General features: G+C 38.0%; 1 protein-coding gene across 3 annotated transcripts in view; it reads left to right on the top strand.

Moving 5' to 3' along the window:
- RASGEF1B (RasGEF domain family member 1B) overlaps nt 1–21,348 on the top strand; it is a 559,901-nt gene that overhangs the window by 195,001 nt on the left and 343,552 nt on the right. The gene's annotated exons all lie outside the window — the stretch shown is intronic.

The following is a 21,348-nucleotide window of genomic DNA, read 5'->3' as shown; positions in this document are numbered from 1 at the left end:
GGACAGGCTGCATTGCAGGCATCTATATCTTTGTTTCCAAATTTAAATGTAATAAACCTAACTTCAACACAATATAAAAATGATTTTGTATTTTGAAACCTGATCATATAGCATAAAAATCTGGTTTGGATTCACCATAGTCAAGTTTGAGAAGCTGTCATGCTGTGCAAAAGGATTAGCCTCGCTAGCATCTGATGGAAGACGTCCCTGTAATGGATCGTGCCTGGAGACTGCCTGCTACAACAGTAGCAGTGTGTCTAATTCCTGGCATTCGCAGTCCAGGGGGCACTTTTATCCGCCTCTTTAATCTCAGGTTTAACCAGATCTTCTCCTTTTTGAGGGGGAAAGAAGTGATTTCACAGTCTGAACAACTCAAATAAATTCTTTGACACTATCTATTGATATAGAAAACCAGGTGCATAAAGAGTTGACCCATGTCTCATATATTAGTAACTTGGCATTTCTTAGGGTTTTATACCATGACATTTTTTTTTTTTTTTGCTGTGCTGCTTCCGTTTCTAAATTTGCTTGACATGGAAATAGGTAGCTGAGATATTCATCTTTAAAGGTGATGTGAAGGCCAACTGTTCTGAATGCCAGCCATTTCATTATTTTGATAGTTTTTTATTGCCTATTAAATCTCCATCTTTTTTTTTTTTTTTTTTAAATCTCCATCTTGATTGAGTTTTGCTGTATTTGTCTTGGTCTGGGCTATCTGAGATTGAGGTCCGTGTTGTATTCTTATCATTGGAGATCCTAGAGAATGAAGGCGCTTCAGGGGTTCTCTAGTTTCACCTTTTTCCAGAGTGGACTGCCCTTGATAGCATGTACAGATGGACTTCTAGCCTCTACCTGGATACTCTATTAACAGGGAATCCAATGACCCTGACTATTTACTAGTGAGACAAATCAAAGCATTAGAAAGTTCTTCATTTTACTGAGCCAGGATCTATTTCCTTTTGATTTCTGTCTGATGTTTAAAGTATGAAGCCAGTCAACATGCTTTCTTCTGATCTTCTCCCAGCTCACTCCTGGGCTAATGATTTTCCTTCTTTATTTCTAGTAGAATATTGTTAAAATTGATTTCTAGAAGTGTGGGCTGCTGGTTGCTGGCTATCTGGTTTCAAAACTTGGCCCTGTCACTTACTACTTATATGATTATGCTTAGTTACATAAGCTATCTGTGCCTCACTTTATCACTGTAGAATGGGGATAATAATTGTCCCTACTTAATATGATGGGTTAATATATATAAAGTGCTTAGAACAGTGCTGAATACATAATGCTATATAAAGTATTATTATTATTTAAATTTTTAAAAAATTTATTCACGAGAGACACACACACAGAGAGAGAGAGAGAGAGAGAGAGAGAGAGATAGGCAGAGACACAGGCAGAGGGAGAAGCAGGCTACATGCAGGGAGCCTGACGTGGGACTCGATCCCGGGTCTCCAGGATCAGGCCCTAGGCTGAAGGCAGCGCTAAACCTCTAAGCCACCTGGGCTGCCCACGGTATTATTATTATTATTATTGCTTTCAAGACTAGGTTATTCTTTTTTTTTTTTGCACACTCTTTGTTACCAATGTCAAAAATTATGTATTATTCTTCAGATGTGGTCAGTTTGGCAAAAGCACTTTGAGACTTTTCACTCTTCATTTAGAAGCTTTGTTTACATACTTGATGTTTGCCAGGTACAACATAAGACAAGGGCTATGATGAAAGAACAAGCTGTAGGCTTTCTTTAGTGCAGCACTAATATTCTACTAATCCAGTGTAAGATAGCATCATTTTCTGTTTATCAGCCATGTCTCTCTGTGGGCCATGTGAGTTTGAAGTCCTTGCACATGCTCTTAAGATATTTTCTGTATGTTGGTAAATTGAACACCAATAAAAATTAATTTTAAAAAAAGATATTTTCATAGCTGTTTTAAAAATAACTTTCTTTTATATTTATATAAATAAGTCTTTGAGTATGAATATAGGCTGTTACATTTATTTTATTAATTTTTATAATTTTATCAATCAAGATAATTTTTGAACCCAGTTTTGTTATCCAACTTATTTACTACCTCTCCCAGTTCTTGTCATGCACAGAGTAGCATAGTTAGTCTCTATGACTCACTTTGATTCATCCAGCACAGTTACCAAGTGCTCACTGAACACCTGCTCTGTGTCATGAGCTGGACTATCACAGTGAACAAGTCACATATGGTCTTTTCCCTCATAGAACATATGGGTAGTCATTGGACAAGTAAAATTGAGATGGATGATATGATTCTTTTTTTAAGTTGTGAGGCTACAAGAGCATACACCAAGAGGTCAGGGAAACTTTCCTGAAGAAGTGGCCCTCACACAGATACCCACAGAATGAATGGGATTTGGAGATATGAAGACAAGGTGGAGGTAGAGAAATACCAAGCATGAAAGCCTGGAGGTGAGAGGTAAAGGTTTATAAAATGTTCAGAATGTCCGAAAATTACAGCTGGAAATACAGAATGATAAACAGTGAGACAACATAACAAAAAAAAAGAAAACAAAACACCAAACCTGATCACAAAGGGGCTTGTAAAACCAGAATTTGGATTTATTGTAAGGATAACAAGAAATTTTTACTTGAGAGGTTAGGTATAGGTGACTTGATATGATTTTTACTTTAAGATCATTTGGCTGCTGTAGGGCAGAAGAAGCAAGATATCAGACATGAAGTCTAGATATAAAGCTATAATCTAGACAAGTAATGGCAGTGGCCAGGACAGAATAATGGCATTGAAGATTGAGGGATATTTGAGTGATAAGATCAACAGGATATGATAATAATCTGGATATATGGTAGAGAAAATAAGTAAGAATAATTCCTTGATTTCTGGCATGGGCAACTGGCAGAATAACAGTGCCATTTTCTTAAATAACAGGGTCAGGGAGGAAGTTGATGAGTTCAGATTGGCACATGTCATATTTGTGGTGTTTGTAAGCTCTCCCAGCAAAGATGACCAGCAGGCATCTGGGCATGTTGATTTATAATTCAGGATAGCATTCTAGGATAGAAATATGAATACAGGGGGAATATGCACATATTCACAGAACAGTTCACAGAGTGGGAATGGACGAGATTGCTCAGGGAATGTGTGGAGTGGAAATGAAGACTGTTTATAAAAATCTAGGACCATTGGTATATAAGGCCTGGGAGAAGACTATTTCTTGTGAAGGAAAGTGAGAAGATAGGGCCATAGATATTGGAAGAAATCAGAAGAAGGTACTTTCACAGAAATCAAATAAATATAAAAGGAAGTCATTAAAAGTGAGATAGTCACTTATATCAAAACTTTTGCTGGGAGGTTAAGTGAAATCAGGACTGAAAAGCATCCACTGAGTTTATTAATATTGTAGGTCATTGTTGGTTTTAGTGAGAGCCAAGTGATGGGTGCAGAAGCTACTTTACAGTGGGTTTAAGATTGAGTGAGGAAGGAAATAGAAATGATAGAATAGTCTTTAAATAAATATATTGCAAAAGGAAGGAAAGAAATGAGTTGTTGGTGGGGAGCTATTGGGTTGAGGGATGGTCTCTTAAGATGGGATAGATTTGAGCCAGGGTGTTTAAATGCTAGAAAGAAGACAATAGAGAGGCAAGGAGATACCAAAGCACAGCATCAACCTTAGATATATGGAGGGACACATCTTGCTAGAAGAAGGAAAAAAGGATAGAACTTGTATGGATGGAGCCAGAATGGGTCCATGTCATTAAACAACTCTTGTCAGTTAACTACTTTTTTTTGTTTGTTTGTTTAACTTTTTGGTGGGCAGGTAGGATTATTATTCAACCAGCTTTGAGTCTATGCAACTATTTCAACAATATTTATTTAACCTACAAATATTCTCCTACAATATTTTGCATAGATAGTACCATGCACATAATCAACAATTTCTGGGCAGTCTTGCCTGTTCAAATGGGGTCTATTTTAAGAAAATTATTCTCAAATCTGTGTCTCAAGTAATGAAATCTCTCCTGAGCCTTAGATCTGTTTTGGTGATAACTAGATGTCTTTTCCACAGATCATGTCTTATTGTAAATATTTTAAACATATTCTCTCCCATCCTGAACTTTCTTCTCTTATATTCACCACTCCAGTCAATGGCTTTACCATTCCAAGCTAGAAACATCAGTGTCATCCTTGATTTCACTTTTTCCTTTACTTCCCACATCCAACTAGCTATCAAATTCTGTAAATTCCATTTTGAGATGCCCCTAGAATCTCTCCATTATCTTTTTCCTTCCCTTCTTATTTCTCCTTTGGAAGATTGCAACAACTCCCTTTCTATTTTCTTATACCAAGTCTTCTCTTCCTCATTCATTTTCCAAAGCACTACCAGATTTACTTTCCAGAAAACAAACAACAAACACAACTGTTCATGTCAAATATTATTTAAAAGCATCTAAGGGATTCAAATTTTATTCAGAATAGACCTCATACTTCTCTGCATAACTCAAAGAGTCATTCCCATTATCTTAAATTTATCCCCTGGTATTCTACTAGGTGCTAGAGTCTCATGGGGGGTTGTGTACTGAGGATGAGCAGCAGAGAATGGTCCTCAAGCATGTTCCATGTCTCCTGCCACCTGTTTTGTTCTCATTGTTATTTATATCTTTGTGTCTTGATAATTTTAAGTCTCTTAGTGCAGGATATTCAGACCCAGATATGTCAACTCAGCTATTTTTGTGTAGAGACATTCTGTCACGGCACTATTCAACTTCCAGTACTTTTTTTTTTTTTTTTTTTTTATGATAGTCGCAGAGAGAGAGAGAAAGAGGCAGAGACATAGGCAGATGGAGAAGGAGGCTCCATGCACCGGGAGCCCGACGTGGGACTCGATCCCGGGTCCCCAGGATTGCGCCCTAGGCCGAAGGCAGGCGCCAAACCGCTGCGCCACCCAGGGATCCCTCCAGTACTTTTTTAAAAGAAAGATTTTATTTATTTATTCATGAGAGATACACAGAGAGAGGCAGAGACACAGGCAGAGAGAGAAACAGGCTCCATGCAGGAAGCCTGACATGGGACTCGATCCTGGGACTCCAGGGTCACACCCTGGGCCGAAGGCAGGCGCTTAACCACTGAGCCACCCAGGCGTCTCTACTTCCAGTACTTTAATCTGAAGTAATAGGCAAAACATATATTCTCGTCTCCTCTCAGGGGTCTTGGCTCTGACCCTGACTCTCACCCCTGGGCTACAGGTCAGAGATAGGTTAGGGGTGATAGGTGAGAGTGATGGGTGGGGCAAGGATAAGGGCTAAAATGAATCCCAGGGATGAGTTAAACATTAGAAATTTCTGTTTCACAATTTACTTGAAAATGAAAAATAGGAGTTTTCCAGTTTGGTATCAAAATGACCTGCTTTGGGGTGCCTGGATGGCTCAATCAATTAAGCATCTGCCTTTAGCTCAGGTCATGCATGATCTAGGAGTCCCGGGATCAAGCCCACATCAGGCTCTCTGCTCAGTGCGGGGGGCAGGGGGGGGGTTCTGCTTCTCCCCTTGCTCCTCATCCTGCTCATGCTCTCTCTTTCTTGCTCTCTCAAATAAATAAATAAATAAAATATTTTTAAGAATGACCTGCTTTATCCAGTTGTAACTTTCATCTGTATATGGTAACCTAGAATCCCAGGCAAAATCCTTTCTGTTATCATAAAAATAAGTTCTGTTATCATAAAAATAAGGTTGGAGAATTTATTTAAAAAATTCAGCTACCATTTTGATTGTTTATTATAACTTTTTTTGGTGGGGGTTGGGGGGTTCCATTTCTCTCTATATATGTCCCTCTGTTCTCTCTCCCTGGATTCCTGATATCTTAACCCATATCAATGAGAGATTTTTTCTTTTTTAAAGATTTATTTATTCGAGAGAGAGAGAGAGAGATACAGAGGGGGAGGGAGAGGAGAGGTAAAGAATCTCAAGGAGATTGAGTGTAGAGCCCCACACAGGGTTTGGTCCCAGGACCCATGGGATCTTGACCTAAGTGGAAACAAAATTCAGATGCTCAACTAACTGAGCCAGCCAGGCACCCGTCAATGGCAACTTTTAAAAATAAGATCTTTAAGAAATGTATCCTTATTGTATAAAAAGTATTGGTTTTAGAATTTATGGAAACCTAGAGGAAGTCTATCTGGTGGTGGCAGTAATTTATGGGATTATGTGTGGCTGTGTTGACTGTATTACCTATTGTACCTACCTTGGCTTTGACTTGAGCCCCTCCACTAATACCAATGATGTGTGAGTGTGCAGAATATGTGCCCACATCATCTCTTAGCCTGTTGTGTGGTATTTTTATTTTTAATAGACATAGATGATGCTTCACTACCTTCACTTTTACTTTAGGAAAAGATGGTTAAGGATATAGAATGTAATGGACTATTGGAAAATTCAAGTTTTTCATCAGTGTCGATAAATAGATCTCTGGGTAAACAAAGCCCAAGATAGTAATATCAGCAGTTAAGATATTTACTCACATTTGGTTCCTCAGCCATTTGAAACTATATTATATCTGGCTTCCTCTTTCAAAGATCAAGACTTAATGTCTACACAGCGTTCACTGACTTCCACAAAGCTGGCTGGGCAGAGTCCCATGACTCTCAGCTTCTTGGCAGAATTTCTGGACTGGTAGGTCATGGTAGCTTCTTCCCATGCCCTGAGAAAGGTCATAAAGAACAGATCAACTCTGTTAGCATTGAGGAAATTCCCCTCTCCTTCCCTCCCCACCCCTTGATAGACAGAATCCCATGTCATAGTGAAGGGTATGATTTCAAATAAATTTGAATGCTGTTTACTTTTTAAATGGTTTTTTTTTTTTTTGGAAGCTAGGAAGGTTCATTTTTGACAGAGTGCTATTTTTGCTGACTTGATGTAGTGCTCTCTGCTGGATAAAGAGTGGTGTATGTATGCTTGCAAATTTCTATCCTTTCTTCATATGTGCCAATACAGGCTACTAATTTATGGGAAGGACAATTGTATCCCTTTGAACACAGGGGAAGCACTTTAGTCCTTTTCTTTCCTTGCCCCCCTGCCTTCCCCTACCTTACTCTCCCAGCTAAGAATAAGAAGGAGCTCTTAGCACTCATTTGCAATATTTGGGATAAGATAGGTGTTTCTGGATTCCATGAGCTCTTCTTCATCTCTATTGTTTGGTTTTGGTTTTTATTCTTGCATTTTCCCAATCCCAGTCTCCTGAGATGCAATATGGTGCAGGGGTTAAGAGTACAGGCACTGGAGACCAATTTCTGTAACTAGAGTCCCAGCTCCACCACTCATCAGCTCTTCAACTTTGTCCAAGTTACTTAGCCTCTCTGTGCCTCACTTGTTTCATGTATAAAATGAGACAAGGTATAGTATCAACCTGTATAACTGTTGTTAAGGATTGAATAGATGGTTCCATGTCAAATTCTTAGAGCAGTGTCTCAGTAAGAGATGTTCATTATTCCATCCCTGTGCTTGTAGAGAATAATTTGAACCTTTGTACTTTGAGTCTCACTTTATCTTTTTGCTCTAAAGGAACAACACCACCAAGGAAAGTACAATAGACTTGGACTACAATGCACATTTGCAAAAATGTAAGCTGTAATTGCATTGGAGAAATACCCTTGTGTGGGTCTCTAATTCTTAGTAATTCTAATTCTTAATGAGAATGCACTCAAGTTCAATATTGTTATGGGTTTCAGCTCTGTAAGAGCAAAGCATTTTTAAATAAATGAAACATAAAACCTTCCTAATAGTACAGTGAATATACTTTTCTGTACCTCTAGCACCTGATACAATTTTGAGCCTATAGCAGACATTTAATAATGTTTGTTAATTCATAAACTTGGCATAGTATCATTCCACCAAAAGCCTCCAGCAGAAGGCTCAAAGTGGAAAAGAAAGGGAGGGGGAGAACTTGTTTTTGTATGTTTTCCTATGCCAGCACCTAGAATCTTTACAGGGAGGTAGATATACCTTATCACTTGCTTGGAGGTACAGAATAAAATATAAAACATTCCTGTCCCTCAAATAAATGTATATACATTGCCTTTTCTAAATGTTAATATATATGTACCTTTTACCCATTAACCTATATTTGCTTGTTTTTTTTACAGCTATAACCTAACACCAAGCATTTTTGCAACCATAATTTCTAGCCTGGGCATCTCAGTAACTTTCAGAAATTTCTTTTTCTTCTTTCTTGATTCTTCTTTTCATTTTCTTCATTTCTCTATTTAGCTTTCTCTATTCTCTCCTTCTTTCCTTCCTTCCTTCCTTCCTTCCTTCCTTCCTTCCTTCCTTCCTTCCTTCTTTCCTTCCTTTTTTCTTTTCTTGACCTAATATATCAGGTAACAAGTTATAAGTTATAAGTTGTGTCCTTTTCCCCATCCTGCTGCCCACGGACACATAAAATTTATTCAAATCTTTAGGCCCAGACTGAGAGGGTGATTTGGATTCACCTAGACCCAATTAATTTACTATTGTAATACATATTGAAAGCCTCCCATGATTACTTAGAGGGTAAAAGACAAAAGAATCCCTCTCATGAATGAATTGATAGTTTAGGGAATGGGCAATACTAGGATAAATCACAACAGGTTAAGTTCTATATGCTTTGGTAGCAGAGAAAATGTTGTGAATAACCTTTCCTGGTTACTGGTCGACTCCCTCTCCTATTCTTCTCTTACCAGGACAACATCTAAATGCACCTCTGGGTTCTATCGGCTTGGTGGCCAGGACTATCTAGGTTTTAAATCAGAGGCTGAAGGATGGTCTTCTCAAAGACTTGCCTGCCCCATGGAAATTAGTGGGATAACTCTCCAATGTTGCTAGCATTTTAAGTATTGTTGCAGGAGATCATGTGCTCTGTCCTGCTTCTGGGTTTGAGCCTAAATTTAATGATCTTTAAAACCACAGACTGTGCAGGCTTGTGGAACTGCCTATATATGTTGAAAAAAAAAATATGATGCGGCTGGTGTGGAATTGCAAGATAAGCAGAGAACCCAGTAAATGACTCAGTGGGAGTTTTCCCCGAGGGAAGGATAAAGAAAAGAGTGTACTGTTTTTTTGGCAAAGGAAACTGGCACTTAACATGATTATTGCAACTCTGGGCACTTGGGTTTTCCCACTGGGGAGATCACACGCGGTAACAGCAGAGCTGTTCTTTCAAAGCTCCTTCATGAGCTCCAATCTCCAACTGAGATGTCAAATGGCCAATATCCCTGGCAAGAAGAGCTTTTTAATTAATTAGTGCCTTGATCTGGCAGCTTGCTGCAAAAGCACCTGAACATGGATGCCTGTGCAAAGAACTGTGGAGGGCCGCTTCCGGTGACTTGCTGCCCTCCCAGAAGCCTGCCTCAAGTGTCAACCTGTCTCCAGGGGAAAGACAGGTGCTGTGTCTTCCTCCTGAGGCCTGTGTTTCCTCTTGGTGTTCTTCATAGAGAGGATTCTGGCAAAGTTTTTCCCCTCATGCAGTCCTAGAGGTGGGACAGAGACAAAAATGAAAGTGTTATTTTCAGTTTCTGTTTGGAGAGCCACAAAGGCCAGCATCTGGAGTAAGCAGAAGGTGTTGAATGGAAGGTTGCACTGTGGCTGAATCAGAGTCTGTTATCTTGCATAATGGAAATCTGGAAATCCCAAGGTTATTCAGGCAGGAAGAGGTTTTGAGGCTGGTCTGGCATCATCAAGGTAAACCAGCATTTTGAGAGACATCCCTCTGTTATCTCTTAAGGGGCTTGAAATCTCAGTTGTTAGAAGCAGTGCTGCCAGGTGTCTCAGAGGAAGCATCCTGCAGGGTTGCAAATGTTTTGTGTGCTCTTGTGCTGCCATTAAGCACCTTCTGCTCAAGTTGCTACAGGGATGCCCTTTGGAAAACTCTCTTCAGTTTACTTATAAAGGACAGAGATATCCTGAGGGACAGAGCTCTCTGCTCACCTTTCCTAGCAGAGATGTGCTGTGGTACAAATCATAGGATCATAATGAGGACCACTGACTGTGGAGCTTCCAGTCCTGCTCCAACTAGAGCATCTGGCTTTCTTCCTTTGGTTTTAGTGTTAACCATAAGAGGGGAAATGCTTTGTGTGACCATTTCTTCAATGCTCTTCCAGGTTCTTAAAAGTTTTTAAAAAATCTTTTGGTCCTCTAGAAGAATGTGATTATGTACTTTTACAAATCAAATGGAGTTATTATTTATCTATTGGTAAACATAGGCTATGTAATGTGTAGAATATTTATAGCATCAGGTAATATAAGTTCTAGTTATATATAAGTAATTAATGACTCTAGAGCCAAACTGCCCAAATAAAATGCTGCCTCCAGCATTCATTAATTCTGTGATGTGCATCAAGTTACTAAGCCTCTCTGTGCCACACTTTGCTCTTTTTTTTTTTTTTTTTTTTGGAGACAACATTTGTACTTTAGTAGTTTAGAAAGGTCTAGTGAGTGAAAGCCAATAACAAGCTTCCACACTGTGATCAAAGACAGCCAGGAAGGCATTTTATGCAGTATATTACTATTATAAGAAAGACTGAAATCCAGAGTTAACCTGAGCTTTGTTTTCAAACTAGAAAATATAAAAACATAAATGCAAATTTAAAATATTTTGTTACTGAGTGCCTCAGCAAAGTATAGTATTACTTTAGATTTATATGTGGGAGTGACCAAATGAGGATATGGCTATTAAAGCCTTGAGAATAAATATAAAGCCTTAGACAGATTGAGAAGCACAAGGTGAGAAACCAGGTGAAAGGAGAAATTTGGGGAACAGTACTTTCTTAGAAGTCAAACAAAACAGCAGACACAAAAGGATTCCGAGAGTTTGAAGATGTTGAGAAAAGAGAAATCAGTTGTTTCAGGAATGTCTTGGAGATGGAAAAGAAAGGGTGCTGGCCACAGGAGTCAGAGCACAAGTGCAGAAATTAACCTTGACTACAAGGAGAAACACCCCGCCTGCACAGAGAACATTTCAGTATGAATGGATTTGGGGGTAGCATTTCTTCATTTTTAAAATGAAGATAATAAAAGTACCTACCTCAGGGAGTTACTGTCCGGTAAGGAAATCAAACTCAAATCTCGTCAGAGTCTACATCATTTCTGAAACTAGTTTCTCTTGATCAAGACACGGATCTGTTCCCCCTCTCCATGACAAATTATTTCCCCATCCACACATACACAACGGACAGTGGTAAGACAGAAGGGCGATAACCACACGGCTTCCTACCACTAGAAAGGGGAAACAGACTCACGGCAGCTGCTGGTTGCGTAATCCTGACATCTGTGTGGCCCCTTACCTGGAGTGGGCTTGCTTCTCTTTCTAGGGAATACTTTCCCAGGCCTCTGGCTCTGCCTCTGAGAGGCTGTTCTCTTACTAATATCCTCTTTGGCCACAAGCGAAGGTGGCATTACGGAAAATGCCCTCATCAACTGTGAGCGTAGACACCAACACTGAATACTCTATCTTGCCTGTTCTTAGCACCCACCTACTGACGTAGACAACTTAATTCTTGGCCACATTGTTCTCACCATGTGTTTTTGGAAGTTCCTAAGAGTTCTTCATATGGATTTCTCAGGTTTCCTAATGGAGGTCTGCTAACTTGTCACCTGAGGGAAGCTTGTCTTTGCTTTGGCTGTCAGCTTTCCCTGAAGACATTGCTTACCCGGCAGCCTGGTGGACAGGCGGGCACTATTGCTGTGTAGCAGTGCTCCATAACCTGCAGGGCGCTGCTTTTCTTCAGTGATAAAACTGGAGAACGTCCCTCTCCCTCTCTACAGGTCTGCAAAGAAGTTGGGCCCTTAAGCCTCAGAGAGGCACTGCTTGTTCTCAGCATTCCACAAAGTCTTTCATGAACACTGTGTCTTCAACTTCGGATCTTACCACAATCCCCACTGAGGCACAGGACCTGTTCCTCAATCCAGGAGGAAAGGTACATGCCATGGCATCCCCTCCACTATGCTCATTCACCCCCTCCTTGCCAATATTTTCCTTTCTCCTGAACACTGTTGCACCAAATTTTCTGCCTTCTTTTTTATCCAAACACAGCTCCCATGTCTTAGTACATTAACATATGTGCTCAAGATGGTCCCAGCTCAGTTTCATAAATAGGAGATCTTAGAATCCTAATCTGGACAGCTAGGGTGCTCTGATAGTCTACTTCTCCAAGCTGGTGAATAGCTCAAAGTCTTTGCTCTCAAGACTCCTAGTTCTAGGAAAGTGTGAAGGTTAATTCACCAAAATGTTGGTCTTTTTGTTCCTCCAGACACCAATTGGTTGCTAGAGGAAATCCATGTTTATGTTTCTAAAGCTCTCTATCTCTGTTATGTGCATTTTAGCAGTGTCTGGATTTAAAGGATTGAGAAAGCCAGAGTGTCTGTAGATTCTTATCTCGTCCTCCATTCATAAACGAAGGAAGCTAGATCACTGACTGAACCACCCATTCAACATCTTTAGAATCAAGCTTGCCACCTCAGCATTTTAAAAGTTAAATCACTATGTTGTATACCTGAAGTGAATGTAACATTTGTGTCTAATATACTCAAAACAACAAATAATAAACAAACAAACAAACAAGTACGTAAATAGATAAAAGTTGGCTCTTGTTCGCAAACTATTTCTAGTGGGATCAGTGAATACCAGGCAAAGTCATGACCTGGTCAGGAAAACCTATCAGTTTGGCTTCATCTTAATGTAATTTTATTGCCATTTGTAACTGTGAAGTAAAAACAAAAACAAAAACAAAAACAAAAACAAACAAAAAAAGATTTTATTTTTTAAGATTTTATTTACTTATTCATGAGAGACACAGAGAAAGAGGCAGAGACATAGAAGGAGAAGCAGGCTCCCTGGGGGGAGCCTGATGTGGGACTCAATCCCAGGACCCCAGGATCATGACTTGAGCCAAAGGCAGATGCTCAACCACTGAGCTACCTGGTGCCCCTATTTTCTTTTGAAGTCACTTCTCTTTTCTTCAGTTCCAGTGTAGTTAATATACAGTGTTATATTAGTTATATTAGTATACAGTGTTAGTTTCAGGTATATAATCTGGTGTCTCAACAATTTTATACATTAGTTAGTGCTCTTCATGACAAGTGTACTCTTAAGCAGACTTCTTACCTATTTACCCATCCCCCATCCATTTCCCCTCTGGTAACCATCAGTTTGTTTTCTATAGTTAAACTCTTAACTATGGAAAACAAGTTTTTTGTTTTGTCTATTTTTTCCTTGTTCATTTGTTTTGTTTCTTAATTCTGCATATGAGTGAAATCATATGGTATTTGTCTTTCTTTGACTGATTTATTTCACTTGGCATTATACCCTCTAGATCTACCCGTGTTGTTGCAAATGGCAAGATTTCTTTCTTTTTTATGGCTGAGTAGTATTCAGTTGCATATACACACACACTCACACACACACACACACATACACACACACACACCACACCTTCTTTATCCATTCATCTATTGATAGAAGCTTGGGCTACTTCCATAATTTAACTACTGTAAATAATGCTGCAATAAACAGGGATACATGTATCTTTTCCAATTAGTGTTTTGTATTTTTTGGGTGAATACCCAGTAATGTGATTCCTGGATCATAGGGTAGTTTCTTTTTTATTTTTTTGAGGAACTTCCATGCTGTTTTCCACAGTGGCCGCACCAGTTTGCATTCTTACCAACAGTGCAAGAAGGTTTTTTCACATCTTCACCAACACTTGTTTCATGTGTTTTTGATTTTAGCCATTCTGACCAGGTGTGAGGTGGTATCTCATTGTGTCGTTTTGATTTACATTTCCCTGATAAGTGATGTCGAACATCTTTTCATGTGTCTATTGGCCATTTGTATGTCTACTTTGGAGAGATGTTTGTTCATGTCTTCTGCCCATTTTAATCAGATTATTTTTTTAAAAAGATTTTATTTATTTGAGAGACAGCAAGCACTCAAGCAGGAGGGAGGGGCAGAGGGAAAGGGAGAGAGACAAGCAGACTTCTTGCTGGGTACAGAGCCCAACATGGGGCTCAATCCCAGGACTCCAAGATCATGACCTGGGCCAAAGTCAGATACTTACTGATTGAACTACACAGGCACCCCAGTTTTGTTTTTGTTTTGTTTTTAGTGTTGAGTTTTATCAGTTCTTTATATATTTTGAATAATAACTCTTTATTGGATATGTCATTTGCAAATATCTTTTCCCATTCTGTAGGTTGTTTCTTAGTTTTGATGATTTCCTTTACTGTGTAGAAATTTTTTATTTTGATGTAGTCCCAACAGTTTATTTTGCTTTTGTTTCCTTTGCCTCAGGAGATATACCTAAAAAAAAAAAAAGTTGCTATGGTCAATGTCAAAGAAGTTATTGCCTATGCTGTCCTAGGATTTTTATGGTTTCTTGTCTCACATTTAGGTCTTTAATCCATTTTGAGTTTATTTTTGTGTATGGTGTAAGAAAGTGGTCCAGTTTCATTCTTTTGCATGTAGCTGACCAGTTTCCTCCCCACCATTTGTTGAAGAGACCTTCTTTTTCCCATAGCATGTTCTTGCCTCCTTTGCAGTAATTGACCATATAATCATGTGTTTATTCCTGGTCTCTCTAGTCTCTTCCATTGATCTATATGTCTATTTTTGTGCCAATACCATACTATCTTGATTACGATAACTTTGTAGTATATTTTGAAATCTGGAATTGTGATGCCTCCAACTTTGTTTTTCTCTTCAACATTGCTTTGCTATTCAGAGTCTTTTATGGTTCCATACAAATTTTAGGATTTTTTGTTTTGTTTTGTTTTAGTTCTGTGAGAAATGCTTTTGGTATTTTGATAGGGACTGCATTAAATCTGCATATTACTTTGGGTAATATAGATACTTTAACAACACTTGTTCTTCCTACCCATGAGCATGGAATATCTTTCTGGTTATGTCATCATCAATTTCTTTCATCAGTATTTTATGGTTTTCACAATACAGATCTTTCACCTTTTGGTTAAGTTTATGCCTAAGTATGTTATTATTTTCAGTACAGTTGTAAATGGGATTGTTGTCATAATTTCTCTTTCTGCTCCTTCATTATTAGTGTATAGAAATGCAACAGATTTCTAAATATTGATTTTGTATCCTGTGGCCTTACTGAATTCATGTATCAGTTCTAGTAGTTGTGTGTGTGTGTGTGTGTGTGTATGTGTGTGTGTGTAGCCTTTAGGGTTTTCTATATGTAGTATCATATCATCTGCAAATAGTGAAAGTTTTACTTGTTCCTTACCAATTTGGATGCTTTTTATTTCTTTTTCTTGTCTTTTTGTTGTGGCTAGGACTTCCAGTACTATGCTGAATAAAAGTAATGAGAATGGGCATCTTTCTCTTGTTCCTGATCTTAGAGGAAAATCTGTTTTTCACCATTGAGAATGCTATAATTGTGCGATTTTACATATGGCCTTTATTATGTTAAGGTATGTTTTCTCTAAACCTACTTTGTTGATGATTTTTATCATGAATGGATGCTGTGCTTTGTCAAATTTTTTTCTGCATCTATTGAAATGATCATGTGGTTTTTATTCTTTTTCTTGTTGATATGATGTATCATGGTGATGGTTTCATGAATTTTGAACCACTCTTGCATCCCAGGAATAAATCGCACTTGATCATGGTGAATAGTTTTTTTAAGTGTATTGTTGGATTTGTTTTTTTTTTTTTAATATTTTGGTGATGATTTTTGCACATGTTCACTAGAGGTATTGACCTGTAGTTCTCTCTTTTTTCTTTATCTGGTCTTGATATCAGGGTGATGCTGGTTTCATAGAATGAATTTGGAAGCTTTCTTTCCTCTTCTACCTTTTGGAATACTTTGAGAAGAATAGGTATTAACTTTTCTTCAAATGTTTGGTAGAATTCACCTGTGAAACTGTCATGTCCTGGACTTTTGTTTGTCAGGACATTTTTTGATTACTGATTTAGTTTCATTTCTTCTAATCAGTCTGTTCAAATTTTCTCTTTTTCCTGATTCAATTTTGAGAGGTCATATGTTTCTAGGAGTTTATCCATTTCTTCTAGAATGTCCAATTTTGTGGCATATAATTTTTCTTAATATTGTCTTATAATCCTTTATATTTCTGTGATTTCTGTGTCAGTTGATATTTTTTTTCTTTCATTTTGATTTTGAGTCCTTCTCTTTTTTATGAATCTGGCTAAAGGTTTATTGATTTTATTGATCTTTTCAAAGAACTAGCTCCTGGCTTCGTTGATCTGTTCTATTGTTTTTGTTTAGTTTAGTTTCTATTTCATTTATTTTTGCACTAATCTTTATCATTTCCTTCCTTTTACTGGTTGGGACTTTGTTGTTTTCCTAGCTTTTTTAGGTAATATAGTTAAGTTATTTATTTGAGATTTTTCTTGCTTCTTGAGGTATCCCAGCTATAAACTTCTGTCTTAGAACAGCTTTTGCTGCATCCCAAAGGTTTCAGATCATTGTATTTTTATTTATTTTGTCTCCATATATTTTTTGTTTTCCTCTTTGATGTCTTGGTTGACCCATTTATTGTTCAAAGCATGTTATTTAACCTCCGTATATTTTTGGTCTTCCCAGATTTTTCCTTGTGGTTGATTTCTATTTTCATAGAGTTGGTCAGAAAAGATGCATGATATGACTTCAGTGTTTTTGAATTTGTTGAGACTTGCTTTGTGGCTTATTATGAGTTCAATTCTGAAGACTGTTCCATGTGCACCTGGAAAGAATGTGTATTCTGCTCTGTTAAGATAGAGTGTTCTGAATATATTTGTTAGGTCCATCTGGTCCAATGTGTCATTCAAAGCCCCTGTTTCCTTGTTGATTTTCCGTTTGGATGATCAGTCTATTGATGTAAGTAGGGTGTGTGGTGTTAAAGTCCCCTACTGTTGTTGAGTTGCTATTGATTACTTCCTTTATGTTCGTTATTAGCTGCTTTATGTATTTGGGTGCTCCTATGTTGGGTGCATAAATATTTACTGTTGTTATATCTTCTTGTGGGATTGTCCTTTTCTATAATTATATAGTGTTCTTCTTTGTCTTTTGTCACAGTCTTTGTTTTAGTCTCTTTTGTCCGGTTCGTATTGCTACTTTGGCTTTCATTTCACATCCATTTGCATAAATGTTTCTCCATTCCTTCACTTTCAATCTGCTTGTGTCTTTAAGTTTGAAATGAATCTTTCATAGGCAGCATATAGTTGGGTCTTGTTTTTTTATCCATTCTGTCTCCCTATGTCTTTTGATTGGAGCATTTAGTCTATTTACATTCAAAGTAATTATTGATAGATATTTTTGCCATTTTGTTACTTGTTTTTGTGATTATTTCTATTGATAGAAATTATTGCCATTTTATTACTTGTTTTTGTGATTATTTCTATAGTTCTTTCTTTCTTCGTTTCTCCCAGAACCTGTTTTCTCTCACAATAAGTTGGCTTTCTTTAGTGATATACTTGGATTCCTCTCTCTCTCTGTCTTTCTTTCTTTCTTTTTTTTTTTTTACATATCTATTACTGGTTTTGGATTTGTCATTACCATTAGGTTTGTATATAACATCTTCTGCATATAGCAATGTGTATTAAGTTGATGGTCATTTAAGTTTGAACCCATTCTTCACTTTTCTCCTCCCCCATGTTTTAGGTATATGGTATCATACATTACATCCTTTCATTTTATGTGTCCCTTGACTGATTTTTATAGATGTAAGTTTACTGTTTTTGTGCTTCCTACTTTTTTTATTCCTACTTATAGTCTTTCCTTTCCACTCAGAGTCTTCTTTAACATTCTTGTAGCATTAGTTTAGGGGTGATGAATTCCCTTAATTTTTTGTCTAGGAAACTCTCTCTCCTTCTGTTCTGAATGATAGCCTTACTGGATAGAGTATTTTTGACTAAAAGTCTTTTTCTTTCAGCAGTTTGTATGTATCATGCTCCACTCATTTCTGGCCTGCAAAGTTTCTGCTGAAAAACCAACCAATAGACTTTTAGGGTTTCCCTTATACGTAACTGTTTTTTTTTTTTTCCTGCTATCTCTGTGGGATTGTTTGTTGTGTTGTCTCTTTAAAGGCAGCACTCAATTTCCTATTGTCCTCCCAGCATTCTAGGAGCTGAACCCACTGATTTTTAAAGCTCAAGGTATGAAGCTCCACTGATTGTAAGAAGTTGTGAACTTTTCAAAGTCCAATGTTGTGGGAATTTGTCATCTCTGTGTGTATCCCTCATTCCTGAGGTGCCTGGTGAGGGGGTCTGTTCCTCTGCCCTCTCTGTGTCTGCCATACCCCTCCCTTCTGTGGACAATCCCTGGAGTCTTTTTAGCTCCCAACATTGTCTCCACCCTTCCTACCTTCTTTGATGTGGCCTCTTCTCTACATTTAGCTATGGAGAATCTGTTCTGCCAGTCTTTGGGTCATTTTCTAGGTTTTTTACACTAATGTGGATGCTATCTAGTTCCATTTATTGTGGGGAGATGAGTTTAGGACCTACTACTCTTCCATCTTCTCAATAAAAAAAGAAAAAAATATATATATATTTTAGAAAGAAATATTTTAAGATGAAAGCCCAAAAATAAAATAAAAATATTTTAAGATGAAAGTCCAGAAATAATATTGATTCTATAAAAATTAGCTATATATGCCCTTGAAAAATAATATTGATTGATTCAAGAGAGATTATTGGGGTTAGCATGACATTGTGAAAAGACCTAGATCTTCAATTTGGTTTCATCATGGATTTATGTGGTTTGGGAGCAGTATCTTAATTTCAGCATCTTTTTTTTTTTTTTTTTAATTTTTTTTATTTATTTATGATAGTCACAGAGAGAGAGAGAGGCAGAGACACAGGCGGAGGGAGAAGCAGGCTCCATGCACCGGGAGCCTGATGTGGGATTCGATCCCGGGTCTCCAGGATCGCGCCCTGGGCCAAAGGCAGGCGCCAAACCGCTGCGCCACCCAGGGATCCCTAATTTCAGCATCTATTTCCTCATTTGATAAATGGTTATATGGCTATAATAGCATTTATGCCCAATATAAAAGTGTTTGTGTGGATAAACAGTGCATCTGTTAGAATGGCATGAATGGGTTTTCTGGCATGAGGGTGGAGAGGAGGAAAAGAAGGAGGGGTGAAGAAAGAAGACCATATTTGCTTTCTGCAAAGTCCATGGGAAGACAGAAGGAGAAGATCTAAAAAGTTGTGCCGTTTTTGTGAAGGGAAGAAGAGAGAGGGAAGGTTCGACTGCGGGAAATTTGTTTTGCAATTTCTTGCTTTACTGATGAGAAGAGCTGGGCATGGTGCCCCTCTTCATGAATCAAATTGTGATGAACACTGTGTACTGTTTGCTCTTCAAAGGCAGGAACCACAATGCTGTTGTTTCTCTTCTTCCTAGCACATCCAGGCTGGACACTGAAACAGAGCTGGTTTTTAATAAATGCCTGTTGAATGATGAATAAAGGAATGAGTGGATCCAAGGTATAATTTTACCACATGAGGATACAAAGCAATCTCCTGATGAATGCTTTTTGCATGAATGAAGTGAGCACATAACTCATACTCGATGATTGTATAATTAGGTTAATTTGAAGACTACAAAGTATAAAAATACATGGGTACTAAACAGTTAAAGTGCAGAACCCCAGTGAGAGAGCAGGTAGACTGTTTTTAACTCTTGCCAATACTGCTGCTACAACTAGGGATGATTAAGAATTTGTTCGTATGATGAAGGAAGTGACGATGTAGATGTAGTTTGGAGACTTCCAGGAAATATAGGAATCTCTTTTGTACTTTCAATATGAAGATTTGTCTTCTAAAATCTAGAGCAATTTTTAAAATCCTTATTGCCACAGGAATACAGACAGTGTTTGCACATTATACATTGGAAAAGAACAGCAGCCCCTATAAAATTGGGTGAATTTGTAGACATGTTCAGAGCTGTGTTAATAAGGTATTTAAAAGCGTGACCTTGAAGCATTTGCCAAAAATTTAGACTTTAAAGAAGTGTAAACCCACTAGGGCCGCCTTTTTTCACTATTGATGCTCTGTTTACATTTGATGAATGAATAAGTGAATGAAGGGAAATTTGGTCAGAACTTCTTGAATCTTCTATTCTTCTATTTCAGCTTGCCAAAACACTAACTCCTAGAGAGATTGGATAAATAGCAGATTGAGTAGGTGGAAGATTGTGATATGTAACAGCTCCACTTACAGATATGTTTAAGACTTGGCATGGAAGAATGTAGTTATCTGTAGACCTGGACAAGTTTTTCCCCACCACCTGAAAGTTCATGTTATGCCATTTTGCTTTTATGAAAGACCTACATTAGTGTCTTTTTTTTTTTTTTTTTTGCTAACCAAAGATAATTAGAAGAGGACTTTCAGTTTTATGAAGTGGCAATTGCTTCTTCTCTTTATACCATTTTGGGCTTAGGAGATATTTTATAGTAACACTCTACTTTTGATAGTGGAGGAACACTATTTTTATTTAAGAACAAAGAAGAATTTTAACTACTATAGGGAACAACCAAAGATAAGCAGGGTATAGACATGACTCAGGAAGTCATTTCACTAAGACTATGCAGTCATGAGATGTGTTTTAGGGGTAAAGAATGAGAATATTTGAATTTTTGGGTCACCTTTGGGGAAGGATATTCTAATGCAAATTGATGAGAGTTTGCCACCATAAGGTAGAGACACGTACCAAAAGCCTTGCTGGCCTTACGGTCTTAGAGTAAGAGAAAAAGAGGAGCAATAGCACTGGTAATGCCAAGCCACTTGAATTGTCTGAGCTCTTTTACACATTTTTGTCCTTAGATATGCTTCTGTTCATTTTACTTTTTCCTTCTACTCTGCCAGGAAAGCTCTTCATTAGGACCCTGATCACTGGTTACTTCTGGGTCAGAAGGGCAGAACTGAGGAGAAAGGGCAGAACTAGAGATTCCTGGGCATATCTTCCCTCCCTGAGATTCTGATTCAGTTGTTTTGGCAGATGGCCTGGGCACTGACAAATTTTGAAGCTCTCTGAAGGATTCTGCTGTGCAGCCAGAGTTGAAAACCACTGAGCTAAGGGTATGTATGATGCGTTTCCATCTCAAAGTTCTTTTTCTTATGAACTGGCCCTGGTTGAGTGGACTGAGTTTGCTACCTAACTCAATCTCCCCCATGTAATTGATACTGCTCCCAGGTCCCCACTGCTAGGGATTTGGAAAACAGTGACACTTCCCTCATGGATCTTTGTTTTACACCACCCATAATGTGGCCTTGTGCTGTCATTGGATCTAGAACTAGAGCTTGAACTAGACTTGAATGTCTTTTAATAAGCCCTAAACTCAAGTTATGAGCTGTCTCTTGAAGACCATCCTCACATTGGTTTCA

Source organism: Vulpes lagopus, chromosome 6, assembly GCF_018345385.1.
Source record: "Vulpes lagopus strain Blue_001 chromosome 6, ASM1834538v1, whole genome shotgun sequence".
Taxonomy (NCBI): domain Eukaryota; kingdom Metazoa; phylum Chordata; class Mammalia; order Carnivora; family Canidae; genus Vulpes; species Vulpes lagopus.
Note: the sequence above shows the minus strand (reverse complement) of the source record. Positions and strands in the feature narration are given on the sequence as shown.